General features: G+C 39.5%; 1 protein-coding gene and 1 long non-coding RNA gene across 6 annotated transcripts in view; one reads left to right on the plus strand and one right to left on the minus strand.

The window, feature by feature from the left end:
- Positions 1 to 19357, minus strand: part of BCL6 (BCL6 transcription repressor) — a 78228-nt gene that overhangs the window by 14070 nt on the left and 44801 nt on the right. The gene's annotated exons all lie outside the window — the stretch shown is intronic.
- Positions 100 to 18046, plus strand: LOC141100730 (uncharacterized). Its single transcript, XR_012234752.1, has 3 exons — positions 100 to 329; positions 8907 to 9104; positions 17379 to 18046. It is a non-coding gene; the product is annotated as an uncharacterized lncRNA (long non-coding RNA).

Here is a 19357-nt window from a genome sequence, read left to right on the forward strand (position 1 = left end):
ATCTGGTATCTGGCATATAGGGTTACCGTACCCCCCCGGGTGACTTGGTATCGCCCGGCTGGAGGCGTCACGTGGTATGTCTTTGGCCGTGACGTAGGCTTTCAACTTGGAAGGCCGGCCCTGAAATTCTGAGAACTCATTTGCTATTCTGTGACATAGGAGAGGGGTCCGTCCGCTGCTGCACCGAGTGCGCACAAGCCACTGCGTACACTGCGCACACGGCGCACAATGCACACCACTAATAAAGCTTCCCCGGGCAGGGCAGGGCGGCATTGGGGGCCCCGGACTAGGAGCTGTGCGGCTGGAGCCCTCGGCATGGCCTCAGTAGGGTATGGTATCACGGCATCTGCTGCCCATCCTTCTGCCTTCCTGTCTGTTGTGTGTACACGGGTGAGCGCATGGTGCGGCTGCCAGGGGAGGCTTCTAGGGGACCTGCTCTTCCAGGGTTTGGGTGGGGCCTGCCTGGCTCCATGGATGAGGAGAGGGTTAATCAGCTGCCCACAGTGACACCCTGACAAGTCACACTGAGCCCACAACTCTGCCAGGATCAGAGCCCTGCTAATCAGATTGGGCACGGGTATATGGTGCAGCCTGTGTCTAGAACATGACAGCGTTAACCCTCCGTCAGGCGCAATAGATCTGACAGGCACACAGTAATTAGTTTCACTTCTCTCTCCTTGCCCACTTATCAGAAAACCCCACCCCTCCTAGTTATCTCCTGACTCTACAGGCTCTGTGAAACCTGATATCACAGTGACTCAGCAGACCTTCTAGTGAGCAGATATCAACACTTTGGCTTCTCAGGCACATTGCGCCTGATTTCAACACAAATTGAAAGGTTAGTATTTTCTTTTTTTATTCATCACGATTGTGTATTTAGCTTGTTTTATGAAGGATTAATGCTAAGTTAGTGTACATAAGTACTGTTTTCTTAGACAAAAGGAGGGTGGCTTCTAAGGCACATTGCGCCCTAACACATACTCTTTCTCTCTTGCTTCAGATTTTCTGCTGCAATGGCCAGAAAACAGTATGATTCATCTAAACCCCTTCATTTAGAAGAAATGAAGATTTTTTTGTTAGAAGATGATGAGGAAGAACCAGCAGTAACTGAGGATTTAGAGGAATCTAGTGACATTTCATCTGAAGATGAGGTAGCAGAATGTAACACTGATTCTGGAACAGAGCAGGATGGTGATGACACTGATACAGAGGAAACAGACACAGATCTAGCTTATTATTTGGGCAAAGATAAAAATACAAAGGACGTCCCAAGGACGTTCCAGAACAAACACCGACTCTACCACCTTCTAAAAGACGCAGTTGTACTACCTGCTCATTTGTATCTGGTTTCAGAAGGCTTTCTAAATATGACTGCAAAATATGTAAAGAATCAATCTGCCTTTCCCATGCAACTTTCGTCTGCCAGCCTTGCTTTTCTAAGTGTACCTGTGCTGCTTCTGCTGCAATTGAAACCACTGAAGATGAGTAGAAAATAATTAAGTAACATCTAAGTGCAATATCCTTTAAGTTTTTTTCCATAATTTTATATTTAAGCAATAGTTAAGTAAAGATAACTGGAGCCTATTTGGCGGTACTACCGAAAAGTGGTACTTTTAGTTTTAATAAGTTTATGGTTAATAAATGTTTTTTTTTGCATCTGATTTGGTGTAATCTCTTTTAATACATTCCTATGAAGGTCACTGACTACTTCTATAGTCCTGAAATTGAAATATGTAGCTACTATAGGTGGTTTTCTGACCTGTGCTTGTCAGGCACATTGCGCATGAACTGAGGAGAATCTATATTGCGCCTGACGGAGGGTTAATGGGTCTAACTCATCCAGAAATGCTCATGTAGCAGAGCTGAAGTTGTCTTGTCTCTGGGCTCCACTGTGGGGGAATAGGTTCACCTGTAACCCTATGTGTGCCATCCATGTGACAACCTCTGCTCTGCTACCTAGGCATGTGTCACATCCAGTGTAAAGGGTCCTGGATCCCCCAGTGTCTGCTGCTTGGTGGCTTTGCTTTTGGAGTGTAAGCTCTGTCCTAGCTCCGTCTGACAGTAGTGAGGCCAGGGCCCTATTCGATGTAGGTTGTCCTATGTGGCCCCATCGCATGCTGCTGCCCTCTGTGGTTTTCCACAAGACCGATGCGGAATCTAGGGTTATGGCAAACAATGCACCCAGCTCTGCTATTCCTGGGCACACAGCAGCTAGGTCATTGTATGGAGCCCAGCCTCTGTGCACACTCTCATATGTGGAGCCTGTGTGTTGATGTTGTGATGTTTTTGGCCTATCTCTTTTTTTTTTCCGGTGACCTACTTTTTAACAACCGGTCACTATGGGCTCAAGTTGTTAATGGACTGAAATCCAGTGGGTGTTTAGGAATCCTGCAACTCGGATATTTCTTCTGCAGCTGAAAAAAAAAAGAAGCTAGCTAATAAGTGTCGGAATATTTAACCTTGTCTACGCCAGGTGACCTAATTTATCTAAACCTTGAGGAAGATATGTAAACTATGAAGTAAGGAGGGAGATCCACCCTGTTCTATCTAACCTGTCAATTATGTGCAGGGTTATGCAATTCGGCATGTCTCTTGGTATGGGCTTGGGAGATGCGCACAGTGATTATTATGCAATGTAACCCTCTGGTATGGGCAGACTCGATTTAAGGTCCCAAATACCTGCCTTTTCTCAAACTAAAGGGGCTGCACTGGAGGGGTATTTGGGACGGCTGCAGTGTAGAAGCCACCAGCCTCAGTGTCACGCTCCACGCTGTCGATCCTATTGCAGCAGGTCTAAGCTGTTTCTGATCCTTTCCCCAAGTACAATATAATAGGCAAGTCCTGGTACTTTTCCATTGAGAATAACCGCTGCCTGGTCCATGCATGGAGACACTTTTGCATTACATTCCCGTCATGGGTGCATTCCCCTGGGTCCTGAGCCATAATAAAGTCTCCAAATCTGCCTTTACTGCCTTCAATCCGCTCCATTACGAAATACCAGATTGTTTAGTCCTGGTTAATCAATAACTGAGGTCCCTTACACACAAGTCACCTAACAAGGGGCAAAGTCTGGAAGGTAGACCATTTACTTAGCGGTCAAACTAGAGAGAAGGCCCTATTCATTCACAAAAGTTTCCTCTAATAGGAAATGCAGTTTCTTTGTGAAGCATTGTACTGTTACCAGAAAAGGGAAAGTGGGTATCACAATGTGTCCTATTAGAATATCACTTTCAGCTTCCCATGATGTGGTCTGTTTACTGTGACAGCTGCATCGACAGACCATAGAGGTAGAGGATACAATGTCAAATCATAGCTTAGACCACTACCCCCACATTAATCTTCAGCATTTGTCTTTGTTTTGCCACCACAATATGATTAGTATTTATTTATTTAATTGTTTATTTATTTTAAAAGTATATTCAACCTGTTCAGTACAATCCGAGGAGTTCGAAAACTGCCATCCGCATCGTATTACATCACTACTGTCCTAAAAGTGATGTCATAAGAAAGCCATTCATCTCTTATGTGTAACATGATGCACTTTCCCTCCAGTAAGAATAACTAATTATATTCTTGTTTGCTATGCACTCGTGTCACTTCTCAGCATAATAGCTGAGGTTTCCTTAAAGGATAGCAGCCGAATACATAATCTTGTGAATTGCAGCATAAAATCCCAATACACATAGAGCGCAGCTGAGTTTTTCTGTTAACTACTTGGGGCTGCGATTACTTGCCGCTTCCTCTACCTGGAGTCCTGTGATAACTATAGCAGTGATGTCACAACGTGCGATGACAAATTTCATTAAAGACTTGGCGTTCTAAGAACTGTGTGTAAATAAAACAATTTCCAAGGCTAATTTGATATAGTGCATTTTACTACTTGAAGAAATAGACTAAAGAGGAGTATAATTGTAATGAGGATCCAATCAATATTAAATATAATATATAGATTTATAACATTACGCTCCTAACTGAATCCCCTGGTTTACGAGTGAAATTTACTTTCGGCCGTAGCCTTATTATTATTGAAAATGTGCTGTAAATGGGCACAAATACAATTCCACAACAAATTCGGTTTAACATTTTTTTTTTACGTGGACTCTAGTGTATTAAAATTCTGTTTGCAAGCTGAAGATTGCTGGAACATGCTGCTTAGGGGAAAAAAGTAGAATGACTTATTTCTCAGGTTAGAGAGCTGCAGCAGAGTTAGAGGACAAGCACCGTTAACCCCTAGCACCGTTCTTTATGTTTATGCATTCTGTGGCTTTACAGAGAACATTAGACTAAGAGAACAAATATGCATCATATATGATTTACTTGCAAATAAATTGTAATAAGGACTATATCATCGGAAGCCACAATCAGCATCCAAGCTGCAGCGATAATCCTTTATGGCCACTTTATATCCACAAGGTTAGTGCTAGTATCTGGTACAGTTTCATGTTGTAGAAAAAAGCAGAATCAATTTAAGTGTACTATATAGAAATGGTAGTGTCCTGGTGGATCAGTGGTTAAGACTCCTGCTGTTCCGCATTTTAGAGCTCGCTCTGTCTGTGTTTGTGTATTTCCTCCCACAGTATGAAACGTACTGATAATAATCATCATCAACAGGCTTCCTAGGAAATTATGTGTGCACGTGTCTGGCTCTGTGCAGACTCTGAATAAATACCTTCCCCGATCAGAGCAACAGTATATGTTGCAGCCATATAAGTCACCTGTCCATCTACGCTCACTGAACATATGTCTGGTCCAGATGGAAGAAAACGTGAACTATGTTAAATGTTATTTACCGGTAATTGATCATTAGTACAGATAGTAAATCAGTAACCGGTTACATTGTAAAATCAATTCTATGACCATTTATACTTTCTTCTAAACATATGCCCTGTGCACTGAACGTCAGAGACTAAAATTTCAACATTCATTTTAATTATATATTAAGAAGTAAATACCACATAGTCACATAAGTCCGGGACCAAGCGCTTTTTTCTACAGTAGTTTTATTTTTATGTTTGTTATTTTTTTGTTTGTTTGTTTTGTTTTTAAAATTGGAAATTAAGTTCTTTGGTAATAGAGCCTCTCTTATTTCATGTCAACTTAAATCCACTTGCTCCTAATTTATCCACCATATCAGCTGGCAACCATTCCTGGCATGTAGTACACTTTCAGTAAGAGAATACCTTCCAATGTTATTCCTGCTGTCCGCACACTCCAGCTTCTCCCTGGCACTTGGTTCAGGTTATACATCCTGGAGAGTACAGTTTATTAATTTTTCTAATATTCTACTATTTCCATAATGTACCTCCTTTCCTTCTTTCTCAAGGTCACCTAGTAAATGCTATTCATTAGCGTAAGTTATCATTATCGGATGGGTGAGGGTCCATCACCTGGCATTACCACTGATCAGCTATTTGCTGCTCACCCAATGTACAACGTGTTGTGACAGACAGGACAGCGCAGCTCCGTACACTGTGTAGTAGCCATTCTCTGGCACTGCAGCTAAGCTCCTATTCACATGAACAGAGCAGGAGCCCTATATTGCTTACATCCGGCTATCTCCGGAATAACAAGCAGCTGACTGCTCGGGCGGCAGACCCCAACCATTTTCGTACCGATGACCCACATTGAGAATAGGTGATTAATATCGTAAGCCGGGAAAACCACCTTAAACTTCCCAAGTCATTCCTGCCATGTCAGTCATTTTTATCAGCTGTGATTGGGCCTTGATGTATTACGAATACATTCCTGTATAATAAGTCTATAGAATTAAGCATGGTTTTCAAATTACAGTCTAACTACAGTTCTATATATTGGAAATACAACATTTCGTTATTATTACTATTGTACTGTTTCATCACAATCATCGAAATGTTACGGTAAAATCTATATCATGATGTCAGTGGTGACAGTGACCAATGGTGTAAATGGACCCCTTTAACTTTTCATTGTGGTGTTTATGTAGTGCAATTTTTCCTGTAAAATGTAATGGAATCTGCGATGAAGACTCCTCTGAGGCTTTTAGTAACCGGCTGTCATAAATTAACATTCCAGTGATAAGAAATATATGGTTGATAAAGAAGCATAGTGAATGCACACTGGCCTCCATCGATGGCATCAATTTTCTAGTATACTCTAATGCTGGGTTGGCGACTTTCCATAAATTATTGGATGTCCCTTAAAGGGAATTTGTCACCTTAGAAAGCACTATTACCTGCCGATGTGGGATTAAACTGCAGGTAAGTAGCGTTACAATGCTCCCTGCCTGGCTCACTAAAAGTCGGGCTTGTGGGTGAAAATATATTTATTTCCTTCTGGGCCCCGCCAGCTTTGAGTCATGGGTGCGTGCATGGAGCGGCTTCAGTCACTACTCACAGCACTGGTCACTTTACTGCGAGCAGTGACCGGACATACTGTCCGGCACTTTGATAGTTTAGTCTGCACTACAAAGCTTATAAGTTATAAACCTAGCACTCAACTTTAGGATATCCAGAAGAATATTTATTGTAGTACGTAAAAAAACGTTTTGGTCAAATTTTGACCTTCTTCAGTTACGTACTGTACCAAATACATGGTAATAGGTATTAAACCTATTGTGAAGATTCATGTTGGGGTGATCCATCCCACTGCCTGTTGTAGCATGCTTATAGAGGCTAGTAGATGAGGCAACATATGCACGTATGCTGTTTACTGGGGAAATCCATCCCAAAGCCTTGTGTCAGCCAGTAGATGGGGCAGGACGTGCCTCCAGACACAATATCCACTGCATGTCTCAGGCAGTGGGACGGATCACCCCAATTAAGAGCACATGAATCTTCACAATAGGTGACCGAAACTTTTTTTACATACTACAATAAATATTCTTCTGAATATCCTAAAGTTGAGTGCTAGGTTTTTAACTTATAACTACTTGGTTTGGGAACCTAACCTTTAGCACCATTACTTAAGTTGTGCTCACGGTGTTTTTCCCTTCTATGCACTACATAGCTAGCTGTCAGTCAAAGTGCCGGGGTGTGATTACAGCCACTACAAACAGTGTTGTGAGTGGTGACTGAAATCACTCTGTGCGTGCTCCTGTCACTGAAAGTCAGCAGCTCTCGAGAATAAATATGTTAATTTTTAATTTATTATAGGGCTTCAGGCAATTAAATGTAACGCGAGTTACTATAAAAGGGTCTCGTTTTGTGCATCATACTAACATACTGACTTTCATAGCATCAATAGGTAAAAAGATAAAATTTAGTTGCTTGCATAAACCGTATAGTCAGATTGCCTGCGTGACTCCAAGGATTAGTGCAGCCCAGGACAATGTAGTCATTGATTGTTAAATTGATAGCTTTGTGAGATACTGTTTTTCTATTTTTTGCTGTTTTTCATTTCATTGTTGAACATGAGAAACTTTCAATAAGCCGCTGCTGATCGAGCTCTCAGGCTAAGTACCTACAATGAGTGTATGGTGCATTTTTGACGCTTCATATTTTCATTGCAAAAAAAGCGTATTGAATTACAGTTCCACCGAATGGCAGTGAAGCGAATGGAATTTGTAAAAACCTCATGCCCACTGCGCGTTTTTTTAATGCAGCGTAAACTGACCTGCAGTGCATTTTTTAATTCCCCAATATATCAATTACTCTTGCAGTAAATATGCATTGTGGATTTTCCCAAATGACTTGAATGAGATGAGGAACATAAACAAATTTTGAATGTGCACACACGCAATAAAGAGATCAAGGAACAGCCATCCTACTTGTTGGTTTCTGTGCAGAAATAGAGTGAAACTGAAAAAAATGGAATGTAACAAAAATGGAAAGAAGATATAGGCAAATATCACTATCCTGACATAATATCCTGCACTAGTACAGTGAATACTGTAGATATGCCAAGCTTATGTGATATATTCCCATATTATACAGTGTTTTTTGTCCACATTGCTGACTTGCAGCAACCATGAGTTTATTGGACGAGTTCTACTCTTCCCAAAACATGACAAGTGAGATCCATCATAAGCATCATAATAAAAGAAAAATGGTCATTGGAAGCAGACAGTTCCACTTATAATGGCACAAAGCAAATCCAAAACATGTAAGGGTGGTTTCACATTAGCGTTTCAGGGCGCAGCGACGGCTTGCGCACGGCCGCCGCTAAGCCCCACCCCTGCCGCGCCTCCTCCGGTAGCTCCGCCTACGGGCGCATGATGCTGCATACGTCCTGCGTCCCCTATCTTTATCACTGGGGACGCAGGCCGTGCGCAGTATGCGTTTGGTGGCGCATGCGTTCCTTTGACGGTGCGCGAGTGCAACCAAATTGCAACAGGTTGTGTTTGGCGCTGATCAGCGCACCGTCAAAAGGACGCATGCGCCACCAAACGCATACTGCGCACATGGCCTGCGTCCCCAGTGATAAAGATAGGGGACGCAGGACGCATGCAGCGTCATGCACCCATAGGCGGAGCTACCGGAGGAGGCGCGGCAGGGGGCGGGGCTTAGCGGCAGCCGTGCGCAGGCAGTCGCTGCGCCCTGAAACGCTAATGTGAAACCACCCTAATACTGCAAAAAGGAGAACACAGGAGCTATAAGATTAAATGTAACAATTTAGTCATACATATAGAATGCAAAAAAATACATAAAATTCATAAAGATGGAAAGACAATAAATAAATAACCTCGCAGGCGCAGCACAAGCACAAAATCCAGAGTGACTATGTCACCTATGGACACATACCAAATAGCCAACATATAATAGACATAATGGTCAGGAGTAAGTATGCAAACATATAAGTGTCATAATAAACACATATTATAGAGACTCATATCCATAAATATTAGTGCAAACTGTGCAGACTGCAAGGTTGCCATTGAAGAGAACAGTTCCCAACGTGCATTTCACATGTTCAATACATTGCTTCCTCAGGGGGTCTGATCCATCTGACAGGACCTTAAATATTTTCAGCGCTGACCATGCGATCTGGACACCGACCAATGAGATTGAAGTAGGAGGCGCATACGTGCCCCGCTGTGTACACCCTCCACTCACCACCCAGGCCATGAGAAGGAACAAGGATGAGTCACCATGCATGCGGAGCGTGCAGCCGCACATCAATACTCACAGGTTTGCGTGATAATGTATCAAGTGCCAACATGTATGAGCCTCTATTTCACCAATTTAAAACTCTCAATGCTTGAAAGTTACTTATTGACTTAAAAAAGGGGGGGGGGGATTGGAAAAATATTACAAATGTGTACTTAATATAGACAAAAAATACAGAGAATAATGAAGATTAGAAAAAATATGAAAACAAGAAAAATTATCATTTTTCATATTTTTTATTTTCATTATTCTCTGTGGTATTATAATATTAGGTACACACACACTTATATATGTATATATATATATACAGTAAAAGCTAAATTTAACACATACATAGTACTGTGCAAATGTGTTAAAAGATGTTTGAAAAAAAATCTGCAAAGTTGCAAAGTAAGAATTCTTTTAAGTAGAAATGTTTAATAGTTTACTTTTATCAATTAGGAAAAATTCTAAGTGAATAAACAACAGAATCAATACTTCTAGGTATACTTGCACATTGTTTTTGAAGGAACTTGGCAGCAATGTATTCCAAACATCTTGGAGAATTAACCACAGATCTTCTGTAAATGTAGACTTGTGCAAATCCTTCTTGTACTTCATTTAATCACAGACAGACTTGATGATGTTGAGATCAGGGCTCTATAGTGGCCATATAATATTTTCACTTAAGGTTTCGACCAGAGTCTTACACTTAAGCATCTTCTTCTATACCTTTTATCAGCGCCACTTGTAGCCACAACTTCTGACTGACCAGAAGTCAGAAGTAACAGTCACAAGCTTTCAGTGTAAGTTTATGATAGCCAGAATGAGTCATAGACTTGTATAGAAAAGTGACCTCCGGTTTGTTCCAGCAAACACGGGAACAACCTACTGCTCACTGACCGGCGCGGCACTGATAGAAGGTGAAAATGATAGAGGGTTATGTGTAAGACTAGGTGCATGGACCTTAAGTGAGAAGCACCACTTAGTTTAGAGTCACTGTCCTGCTGCAGAATAAATTTGTATTCAATCAAATAACTCCCAAAGGGTATTGCTTTATGGCTAAGTATCTTAACATTGAGGACACCACTAATTTTGACTAAATCCCCAACTCCATTTGCTGAAATACAGCCCCAAATTTGTCAAAGTGTACCTACAGTTTCTTGAAAATGTTTTCATACCTCATGAACTTTTTAACAATTTCTAACATTACACCCACAAAAAATTATTTTATTGGGATTTCATGTGCTATGCCAACACAAAATAGCAAATAGTTGTAAAGTGTAAAGGAAATTATACATGTTTTTCTAATTATTTAAAAAAATATAAATCTGAAAATTGTGATGTGTATTTGTATTCAGCCTCCTGTAATCAGATACCCATAAATAAAATCCTGAGTGACCAAATGCCTCTAGACATCACATAATTAGCAAATTTAATCCACCTGTGTGTAACTCATTCTCAGTATAACTACAGCTGTTCTTTGAAGGCCTCAGAGGTTTGTTTGAGAACATTAGGTATCAAACAACATCATGAAAACAAAGGAACACATCAGACAGGTCAGGGATAAAATGTTGAGAAGAGAAAAGCAGGGTTAAGTTATAAAAAAAAGTAGCCCACCCTCTGAACATCTCAGAGCACTGTTATGTCCATCATCCTAAAATCTTTTAAAATACCCTGGTTTAGGGAGAGAGGGAAAAAAGACAAGTGCGGCGCTTCCTCTGAGCGTAATACGTTTTTACCAACAGGGAAAAAAATTCTTTTGGTTGTGGTTATGCTCACCTTCAATCAGTAAGAAATGATTCTCAAGGAATCAGTTCTTTAAGCACCTCTCTTCGTGTCTTCTATAATCCAAAAAGGTGTGCAGCTCATTTTATATATATATTGATCCTACTTCGGATCTACATAGGTGATGAATTCTACATAAAAATAAAATCCAAGCGTATGTGGCCCTAATCACCTTAGGATTTATTGAATACATTCATTTCCAGTGAAAGTCTATTACTAAAAGTTTATTTTCTAAAAAGCAAAAAAAAGTTTTAAATATTTTTAAAATACAGTACAACGCACTTCGGCTGCTATTTTTACAGTGCAGCCTTCATCAGGTAACAAAAAAACAAATAAAATGCAAAAGCATTATCAAGACACATTGTACTGTACTGTATTAAAAAAATATTTAAATTTTTGTGTTTGAGAAAATAAATTAACTTTTAGTAATAGATTTTTACTGGAAATGGATGTATTCAAGAAATCCTAAGGTGATTAGCGCCACATACGCTTGGGGTTTCTTTTTAAGTAGAATTCATTATCCAAAAATAGAAGTATGGCAGAACGGCAAACATACTAAGACATAGACATCCACTTAAACTTAAATCACAAGAGATGAGAGCATTAGTTAGAAAAGCAGCCAAGAGGCACATGGTTGCTCTGGAGAAACTGCAGAGATCCACAGCTCATGTCGGAGAATCTGTCCACTGGACAAATAATAGTCATATGCTCTACAAAACTGGCCTTTATGGAACAGTGGACAGAAGAAAGCAATTTTTAAAAGCGAGCTATAAGAAGTCTTGTTTGTAGTTTGCAAATAGCCATGTAGGGTATACAGCTAACACATGGAAGAAGGTGCTCTGGATAGATAAGACCAAAGTAGAACTTTTTGGGCTAAATGCAAATTGCTATGTGTGGCAGAAAACAAACACTGCATATCACTCTGAAAACGTCATCCCCACCGTAAAACATGGAGGTGGCAGCATCATGCTGTAGGGATGCTTTTCTTTAGCAGGGACTGGAAAGCTGTACAAAGTTGATGGTAAGATAGTTGGAGTTAAATACAATGCAAGCAATCCGGGAAAAAACCTGTTAGAGGCTGCAAAAGACTCTAGCAGGACAACAACCCTAAACATGCTGCCAGAGCTACAATGGATGGATTAGATCCAAGCAAATTCATGTGTTTGAATGGCTCAGTAAAAGTCCAGACTTAAATCCCATTGAAAATCTGTGACAAGACATGGAAATTGCTGTTTACAGATATTCACCATCCAATATAACTGAGCTAAAGCTACTTTGTAAAGAAGAAACTGCAAAAATTACAGCCTCTAGATGAGCAAAGCTTTCAGAGACATACAGAGGCTTGTTAATGTATTCTCCACCCTTGCTTTTTACCTATTCTGTTACATTACAACCTGTGTTTAAATATTTTTGTAATCCGATTTATGTGTGATGCATCAACTAAATAGTCTAAGTTGGTGAAATGAAGTAAGAAAAATATAGGCATAAATTACATTTATGGGATCAAATAAATAAAAATTGACATGTGCATATGTATTCAGCCCTTTTGTGATGAAGCCTCTAAAAATTTCTGGTACAATTGCTTTCATAAGTCACATGCTTAGTGAAAGGAAGTCCACCTCTGTGCAATCTAAGTGTCACATAGTCTGTCAGTATACACACACCTTTTCTGAAAGGCCACAGAGGCTACAACACAGATCAGGGTTGGGTTATAAAAAATATCCCAATTTCTGATGATGCCCTGAGCTCCATCAAATCCATTATCATCAAACGGAAAGAACATGGTACCACAACAAACCTGACGAGAGGGCCACTCACCAAAACTCTCAGCCTGACAAACAAGGGCATTAATCATAAAGACAGCACAGAGGCAAAAGGTAACCCTGAAGAAGCCAGGTTCCCAAGCAGAGACTTGAGTATATGTCCATATTATCACAATAAGCTGTACACTCCGTAGAGGTGGCCTTTATGGAAGAGTGAGCAGAATAAAGCATTTACTTACACACAAAAATTGTAAGGTTCATTTTGAGTTTGCCAAAAGACATGTGGGAGACTCCCAAAATGTATGGAGGAAGGTGTTGTGGTCAAATGGGACCAAAATTGAACTTTTTAGCCACCAAGGTAAACGCTATGTCTGGCGCCAAACCAACACAACTCATCAACCCAAGAACACCATCCCCACAGTGAAACATGGTGGTGGCAGCATCATGCTGTGGGGCTGTTTTTCTGTAGCAGGGACAGGGAAAATGGTCTAAGTCGAGGGGAAGATAAATGGTGCAAAATATAAGGATATTCTTGAGCTAAACATGTTTCAGTCTGTCAGTGATTTGAGACAGAGGTTTACCTTCCAACAAGACAGTGACCCAAAGCTTACTGCTAAAGCAACAGTAGAGTGGTTTAAGGGTAAACATGGAAATGTTTTTGAGTAGTCTAGTCAAAACCCAGACCTTAAGCCAATCGATAATCTGTGATCAGACTTGAAAATTGATGTTCAGCAGAGAAATCCCTCTAACTTGAGGGGGCTGGAGAAGCTTTGCCTTGAGGAATGGGCAAAAATCACAGTGGCAAGATGTGGAAAGCTCATAGAGTTTTAACCAAAGCAACTTTCCTGCAATTGCTGCTACAATTGCGGCAAAAGAGGCGCTACAAAATGCTGACTTTAGGAGTTTTCAGTTATTTTGTCCTATTTGTTTTTTGTTTCACAATAAAAAGAAAACCAAATGTTCACAGTTGTAGGCATGTTCTTTACATGAACTGGTGCAAACCATCAAAAAAGAAGTCAAATTCCAGGTTGTGTGGTCGCAAAACAGGAAAACTGCCAAGGGGCGTGAATCCTTTTGCAGGCCACTGTATTCCGAAAAATCTGCAGCAGTAGTTGCATCTAATGGTTTCGAATTCAGTTTTCTTCATTCACTTTGTATTTAGTTAATTGATAAAAAAAAATTAGCATAGCTAAAAAGTGAACAATAGGGCATCGCCTTGACAATAATCGATGTAGATCGTATGGTATTGCTCACCTGGCTGAGTTGTGTCAGGCACAACTCCTATGCAGGTATAGATAGATACCAGCCGCTGCAGCTCTGTTGCTCATGTGCTGGAATAAATCCAGCAGTAAATGCAATAGTAGAAAGGGATATATGGATAATTCTGCTGCACCGCTGGTCAAGAGGATATCAATTGTGATTTTTTTCTGATGAAGAAGTCTGTTTAACTCTGAAAAAACTGCTTTTTGCTCAACACCATCATCATTTATATTGGACAATTTCTTGACCAGCAGCGCAGCAGAATTATCCATATATCCCGTATAAGCTATTAACACTTCTATTTTTTGAAAGCATTCTTACTTTAAACACGTACTGAACACAGCAGTGGATGTTTACCACTAGTCGTAAAAAATAATAGTATGGTGAATGTTATGCAAGGTGAGTGACAAACATCTGCTCTATAGGACAGAATGGCGGACCATTCGGAAATTATTAGAGACCCAAAGAAAAAAGAATGAACAAAGGTCAAAGAAAATAGAACAATAAAAAATTAATTTAAGCTTAAAATACCTTTATTAATAATGGTAATGTAATATAGCAAGCATTACAAACAAAAGAGGCGCCCGCACGAATGATAACACATGATTTGTACAAATAGTAAGTTAAATTAAAATATTTAAAATATATTTTAAAGACCACCACACCAGGTAAAAAATGCTAGAAAATTATATGTAAGTGTAGCCATAGCATAATCATCACAGTTACATAATTTATCTAAAGCAAGACCACAGAGATCGTCTACCACTTAATGCAGCAAAAGTATGTATAGCAGCATGGGTAGCTAAGAGGACCACAAAAGGATTGTACAAGGTGACAAAACAATAATTCTCAAACAAACATATGGGTAGCAAAGAGTCAACCAAATAAAAAATATACATAATCATCGTATAATTAGTGGTAAAGAAAAAAATCAAAAAAACATATGTGAATAGATAAAGACATGATCAAAAAAGTGCAAAGTGGAAAAGGAGGATAAATAATAAATGATTTGTTATAGCCAGAAAATAGGTTAGCCAAAATAGATTACATGGCAGTGAGCAAAGTATTACAAAAGATATGAAAAGAATAATTGATATGATCGCAATGGACCATGTCAAACAAGTGCCTGTGAAGGGGGACTGTTGAGTACAGGGGAAGACAGAGTCCTGTGGCTGAAAGAAGTTAACTACCTAGGTATCGGTAGTCTCTGGTGCGGCACACTCCCCGACGCACATTTCGGAACTGGTCCTTACTTTGTAGCATTTTCTCTATCTACACCTGTCTAAAACTTTTGCACAGTACTATATATATAGTAAAACAGGTTCCACCATTCACAATAATTCATTGTTACAACTCGCCTCTTCCCCTTTTCTGTACAATTACAGTGCCTTGTGAAAGTATTAGGCCCCCTGGAACTTTTCAATCTTTTCCCACATATCATGCTTCAAACATAAAGATACCGAATGTTAATTTTTGGTGAAGAATCAACAACAAGTGGGACACAATTGTGAAGTTGAACGAAATTTATTGGTTATTTTAAATTTTTGTGGAAATACAGAAACTGAAAAGTGGGGCGAGCAATATTATTCGGCCCCTTTAACTTAATACTTTGTTGCACCACTTTTTGCTGCGATTACAGCTGCAAGTCGCTTGGGGTATGTCTCTATCAGTTTTGTACATTTCGAGACTGAAATTCTTGCCCATTCTTCCTTGGCAAACAGCTCGAGCTCAGTGAGGTTTGATGGAGATCGTTTGTGAACAGCAGTTTCCAGCTCTTTCCACAGATTCTCGATTGGATTCAGGTGTGGACTTTGACTTGGCCATTCTAACACCTGGATACGTTTATTTGTGAACCATTCCATTGTAGATTTTGCTTTATGTTTGGGATCATTGTCTTGTTGTAAGACAAATCTCCATCCCAGTCTCAGGTCTTTTGCAGACTCAAACAGGTTTTCTTCAAGAATAGTCCTGTATTTGGCTCCATCCATCTTCCCATCAATTTTAACCATCTTCCCTGTCGCTGCTGAAGAAAAGCAGGCCCAAACCATGATGCTGCCACCACCATGTTTGACAGTGGAGATGGTGTATTCAGGGTGATGAGCTGTGTTACCTTTACGCCAAACATATCGTTTGGCATTTTTGCCAAAAAGTTCGATTTTGGTTTCATCTGACCAGAGCGCCTTCTTTCACGTGTTTGGTGTGCCTCCCAGGTGGCTTGTTGCAAACTTTAAACAACACTTTTTATGGATAGCTTTGAGAAAGGGCTTTCTTCTTGCCACTCTTCCATAAAGGCCAGATTTGTGCAGTGTACGACTGATTGTTGTCCTATGGACAGACTGTCCCACCTCAGCTGTAGATCTCTGCAGTTCATCCAGAGTGATCATGGGCCTCTTGGCTGCATCTCTGATCAGTCTTCTCCTTGTTTGAGATGAAAGTTTAGAGGGACGGCCGGGTCTTGGTAGATTTGCAGTGGTATGATACTAATTCCATTTCAATATGATCACTTGCACAGTGCTCCTTGGAATGTTTAAAGCTTTGGAAATCATTTTGCATCCAAAGCCGGCTTTAAACTTCTCCACAACAGTATAACAGACCTGCCTGTTTTTTTCCTTGGTCTTCATGATGCTCTGTGCTTCAAACAGAACCCTGAGACTATCACAGAGCATGTGCATTTATACGGAGACTTGATTACACACAGGTGGATTATATTTATCACCATTACTCATTTAGGACAACATTGGATCATTCAGAGATCCACAATGAACTTAATGAATAATATTACATGCCTCACTTTTCAGTTTTTGAATTTCTACAAAAATTTAAAATAACCAATAAATTTTGTTCAACTTCACAATTGTGTCCCACTTGTTGTTGATTCTTCACCAACAATTTACATTTGGTATCTTTATGTTTGAACGTTGATATGTGGGAAAAGGTTGAAAAGTTCCGGGGGGGCCGAATACTTTTGCAAGGCACTGTACCTATGCACAGATCACAAAGCATACCTAAATATCTATCCTATAGAGTCAGATCATCTTTTGCTGCTTATTCATGTGGCTGCTGTAATCCATTTCTCTAAATGGAATTAGCATCTCAGGCAAGATGCTCTCTCCCCATCACCCTCCTCACAATCATGTACAGAAAATAGAATTTTAAAAAATCTGCCCTCAAAACGTAAAAGCAGATTAGAAAAAAATATGTATCGTTATCTGGATTTAATGAAAATAATTAAATAAATAAAACAATTAAAGTGTTGCAGCTATATATAAGCAAAAATTGTAAGAAGTAGATATTGAAGTTCCAATACAACAAGCTCCTTTTAGAACACTACTTTTAATCACTTGGGTAAATCATGGTTTTTTTGTTGCTGCAATTAAGGCACAGGGAAAGGTAATGTAGAATATAATATTGACATCTATTTAAAAATCATGCTTTTCCAAACATACAGTCAAAGAGAGAAACATTAACAGAGTAAATGATTGAAAATTTGCAAAACACATTTCAGGATGGACCAGGGCGCAGAACAATAAAATTGAGTGCTTGATGCTTATGAGAAACATCACTACAATCAAAGACACAAGGACAAATTCAGCCATCCAGTGAACAGACTACAGAAACACATGCCAAGGTTACCATATTGCATATTTCAATGTCTGTACTAATCCCATCTGATCTGCGCTGCTGATCCATATCAGATTGGCTAATCCGTCTGGCCTCACTAACATAGGGTTGTAATTCCCTCTGTAAATCAGCTAATATGTGATACGTTAATTAAAGTTTTCAGTTTTATTCAAAATAATCAGAAACAGAGAAGATGGTCCAGATAAGATAACTAAGTGTAGCAATTCATTCACCTCTGGGCCGGCAAAGGTAGTAGTATTATTAGGAGAACATGGTGTTTGGGTGTACTATCTGCATTATGTAGCTTTATGGGTCACGCTGCTTATTCAATGAGTTCCTCATCTTGTGTTTCACTTGCTAAAGTACAAAGAGGTGTTCTTATGTGTTCTGTATGAATAATGACTAAATAAATTAGTAACTATGAACTCCAATCCAATATTGGGCAGTTGATGAGTTCCCTAAGCACTAAATCATGGACGTGATTATTGGATGGAAGTGTATTTGAAAAAAAGTCAATGTGCCATATTAAAATCTTTGTCACTTTAGAAGCTAGTAACGTAATGCCTAGTGCTATTTTTTTCATTGACATAACCATATTTTTCTGGAAAAAGTTAACACTATTCATTCTACCATTTATTATACTGAAAAATGAGGATGGGGTGGGGTGAAATGTTGAAAAAAAGCGTAATTCTAAATTTTTACAGTGTTTACCGTACAGGAAATTTACCTGGGAAAGTTAACCATCAGGTTATTGCAAATACAGCTTAGTACACTTGTAGTTTTTTCTTCGTATTTTAGTGGTTAAAATGTTCAGAATTTGTTTCCATTTTATGAGTCCCACAACTTTATTATTGTTCCGATATTTATATATTTTACATTTTTAAAATATTTTGTAATCTTTTTATTCTTTGTTCATTTTTATGTATTTTTTTTTGTTGTCTTAGGGGACTTAAATCTGTAATCGTTTGCTTATACTATACAGTATATTCCAATACTCGGTATTGCAGTAAACTAAAGAAATGACCATCTCCTATTGACGTACAAATATGGTGACAACAGGGCCTTCAGTAGGACCCCGTGTGCCGTGATAATACATCAGCACCAATATTAAAAGCTTCAAAAAGAGGAATTAAAATTTCCCCCAAAGTTTTGCTGTGTTAATACATTGACACCAAATAATCGGATCACTACTATAGTGATATTAAATAGCAGCGATCATATCTATCTCCTGTCACCACAGTTAGAGGCTAGTGCCAACTGTATAACACTGCAAGAACCTGTTCCATAAACCATCACCCAACATAGGACGATTATGTCCTACATCGAGGAGGAGTTTGCATAATCAGAAGTATTTCACCTTGGTCCTTCTAATAGTATTAAAGAGGTTGTCCACTACTTTTTCACTGGTGACCTATCCATAAGATAGGTCATCAATGTATGATCGGCTGGAGTCCAACACCCGGCACCCCCGCCGATCAGCTGTTATCGGTGTCGGCGGCCCCACCGCTGGCTGAGAGTACTCACTTGCTGCAGGGTACTACACATCCACCTCCTATTGATTTGAATAGGAGGCAGATGTGCAGTACTCTGCCTTGGTCACTACCAGAAGACGGCCATATCTGCAAGGGAGTATTTCCGACTGCCACCAACATCGATAACAGCCGAGTACAGAGTGCTCAATTTGTGTTATGTGAGTTTTATTATCTGTATAACTATAACATTATAGGTAATTAGTTCAAGTTTAGGGGTTGGCTTTTTGTTTATAACTTAGCAAATAAGTTGGGTATATGATTTTGTGGCACACACTAATATATTTCCTTCCTTATATACTGCACAGCTTTCATTCTCAAAATGGCTGCTGAA

Source organism: Dendrobates tinctorius, unplaced genomic scaffold (genome assembly GCF_039654945.1).
Source record: "Dendrobates tinctorius isolate UK_male_01 unplaced genomic scaffold, ASM3965494v1 ptg000107l, whole genome shotgun sequence".
Taxonomy (NCBI): Eukaryota; Metazoa; Chordata; class Amphibia; order Anura; family Dendrobatidae; genus Dendrobates; species Dendrobates tinctorius.